The sequence below is a fragment of the Oratosquilla oratoria genome, chromosome 3 (genome assembly GCF_046742065.1).
Source record: "Oratosquilla oratoria isolate Oo_2021 chromosome 3, ASM4674206v1, whole genome shotgun sequence".
Taxonomy (NCBI): domain Eukaryota; kingdom Metazoa; phylum Arthropoda; class Malacostraca; order Stomatopoda; family Squillidae; genus Oratosquilla; species Oratosquilla oratoria.
The window spans coordinates 11,705,712-11,709,491 of NC_134779.1; positions in this window are offsets into that span (position 1 = coordinate 11,705,712).

Sequence of the window (3,780 nt, forward strand, 5' to 3'; positions counted from 1 at the left end):
AGGCCCGTGTGTGTGTGTGTGTGTGTGTGTGTGTGTGTGTGTGTGTGTGTGTGTGTGTGTGTGTGTGTGTGTGTGTGTGTGTGTGTAATAGTGACTTTAACATAGATGATTTTGTTGAACTTAGAGAAACATGTTTATGATGGGTAAACAAGATCTGTTGGTTATAGAATTATGTATAGGTAAAGCGCATATGTGTACGTACTAATACTGCACTGGCCCAGAGCTGAGAACAACGGAGAAGTGGGCAGGTATGAATGACGTCACCTATCTTGTTTACGTTCGAATGTCTACGGAAATCGCCATTCGGTCCTACGTAGTGTTGACGACTTTGTATAAGAGGTTTTCTGAATCAACACCGGTTACGCAACGTAAAAAAAAAAAAAAAAAAAAAAAAAAAATTGGAAGGGGGCCTGTGGCGTTGTGTTTACAAGGAAGTTCACGTGCATTTCTTTTAGACATTGAAAACAACTTCACTGCCAGCGTTCACAGGCATGTCAAGGTCATTCAATGCGCTACTGTACAATAGATTTACGGTATAAGGTGCGTGTAATGGCTGTGGTGTGGTCTGCAGCATACAAAAAAATTCCCAGAATAAATTCATTTTTAGATTTGTGTTTACACTAATACAATTAATAACTTTTGTTATTCGTGTCTTCTGAAATCTGTAACCATATTGTTGACCATGGCCATTGTTTGTTTTAGCCTACATATATAATTTCACCTGTATGTGTAATAATAATAGTAATAATAATAATTAATAATGATAATGATAATAATAATAATAATAATAATGATAATAATGATAATAATGATAATAATAATAATAATAATAATAATAATAATAATAATAATAATAATAGTAATAGTAATAATAATAATAGTAATAATAGTAATAATAATAATAATGATGATAATAATAATAATAATAATAATAATAATAATATAACGATAATAAAAATAATAATAATAATAATAATAATAATAATAATAATAATAATAATAATAATAATAATAATAATAATAATAATAACAATAATAATAATAATAGTAACATAAATAATAATAATAAATAAATAATAATAATAATAATGACAATAATAATGATAATAATAATAATAATAATAATAACAACAATAATAATAACAACAATAATAATAATAACAACAATAATAATAACAACAACAATAATAACAACAATAATAATAATAACAACAATAACAACAACAATAATAACAACAACAATAATAAAAAAAAATTCTGCTGAAAATATACATCCTACAAGAATATAACAATATAACAGTGAAAAGATGTGTGTGTGTGTGTGTGTGTGTGTGTGTGTGTGTGTGTGTGTGTGTGTGTGTGTGTGTGTGTGTGTGTGTGTGTGTGTGTGTGTGTATGTGCGCGCACGCGCATAGGTATTCCTTTAATGACGACAGCGTTATGATTAACATAAGACGACTTGACTCAGCAGAGAATTGTCTTCGCCATGGTGACGTTCCCTAATCGAAATGAACTGGTTTAGCGTTAACTGTATTCGTCACGAAAACTAAAGGACTACTCGAGACAGTGACGTCACTACGGTGAAATTCCTCCATCCCTATGCTGAATGAAATCATGCCGAGTTTGTCGGACGCCGTTGTAGTGAAGATGGCTTGGGGCGGGTGCAGATCATCTGCGCAATAATGAGGGCACAGGCAGGAGTGAATGACGTCATTCGACGTGTGTGTTTATGCACGACTGTTGGCACCGCTCTACCCTAGTGCGTCATTTGCTGTTGACAAACTAATGTAAACTTTGTTACGTTATCCAACGCGTAATTGTTTTTGGTCAACAAGGATTTGACAAACAGATAATACGAATCTGTTATCTAGACGCATCCGTTGGCCTCGTGTGATCTCCCCCTCTGTCACTTAACGATTTTATTTAGCTAAAGGAAACTCCTGCCAATTCCAAAGAAGTAAATCGGTAGACATAAAGTTCAGACATGGGTGTCCCTAAAGTCTTGCATGCGTGTAACCACGTAACCAACATCCCTGTGCGGTATAAATTAGGTAAATAAGATTTGGGTAAATGCTCGCGCGGGCACACACACACACACACACACACACACACACACACACACACACACACACACACACACACACACAGACACACACACATGCACACACACACAAAGACACACACACACACACACACAAACATACACACACACACACACACACACACACACACACACACACACGAGTCCAACACGTGCGTGATCCATAGACCATTGTGAATCTCACACAATCTCTCTCTCTCTCTCTCTCTCTCTCTCTCTCTCTCTCTCTCTCTCTCTCTCTCTCTCTCTCTCTCTCTCTCTCTCTCTCTATTCTCTCTCTCTCTCTCTCTCTCTCTCTCTCTCTCTCTCTCTCTCTCTCTCTCTCTCTCTCTCTCTCTCTCTCTCTCTCTCTCTCTCTCTCTCTCTCTCTCTCTCTCTCTCTCTCTCTCTCTCTCTCTCTCTCTCTCTCTCTCTCTCTCTCTCTCTCTCTCTCTCTCTCTCTCTCTCTCTCGGTCGTACCAAACACATGATTATTCTCGACACCTTCACCAAGTACACATCTATGCACATTATTAACTCAAAATAGGATAATCCTAAGATTAACATAAACTGCACATTGTCCGTGTATCATTGTATCACTGCCATCTCAGTAAACCGATTATTACGATCATCATCATCATCATCATCATCATCATCATCATCATCATCATCATCATCATCATCATCATCATCATCATCATCATCATCATCATCATCATCATCATCATCATCATCATCATCATCATCATCATCATCATCATCATCATCATCATCGTCATCATCATCGTCATAAGAACATAAGAATGAAGAGACCATAATACCTACACTATGCAGTTCCGTGTCCATTACAACCTACCATACGCATCCATAAAGTTATTCATCCTTCTCTAAACACTACCGATAGTTTCAGCCCTCACTAAATGATTACTAAGTCTACTCCATTCGTTATTCATCATCATTATTGTTATTATTATTATTATTATTGTTATTATTATTATTATTGTTATTATTATTATTATCATTATTATTATCATTATTATTATTACTATTATTATTATTATTATTATCATTATTATTATTATTATTATTATTATTATTATTATTATTATTATTATTATTATTATTATTATTATTATTATTATTAATATTATTATTATTATTATTATTATTATCATTATTATTATTATTATTATTATTATTATTATCAATTATTATTATTATCAATTATTTACAAAGGATTACAAAGGCGGAGCATGCCGACAGGAGACCTTTTGATCCAGATCTAGGTCGGATGCAAAAAAAAAAAATCATAATAATAAAATAATAAATAAAAACTATAATAATGTAAATAACAAATAAATACATAAATAAATGCATAGGTCTAGTTAAAATAATAATCAAACAGGTAAATAGTAAATAATAAATTAACATATAACTAATAATAAATGAAAATCAGACAGACAAATGATAACAAAACAAAAACAAATAATATAAGATAAATTATAATCATTACAGCATCTTACTTAAGTATTTATCTAAATGATTCTTACAGCTTCGAACTGAACTACATTGCACTACCTGTGCAGGAAGTTTATTCCATGCATTAACTACACGGTTGGCAAAGTTGTTTCTACCTACTTCCAAATTGAATCTATTTCCGGACAGTTTGAGACCATTGTTTCTTGTCTGATTCTCATTCA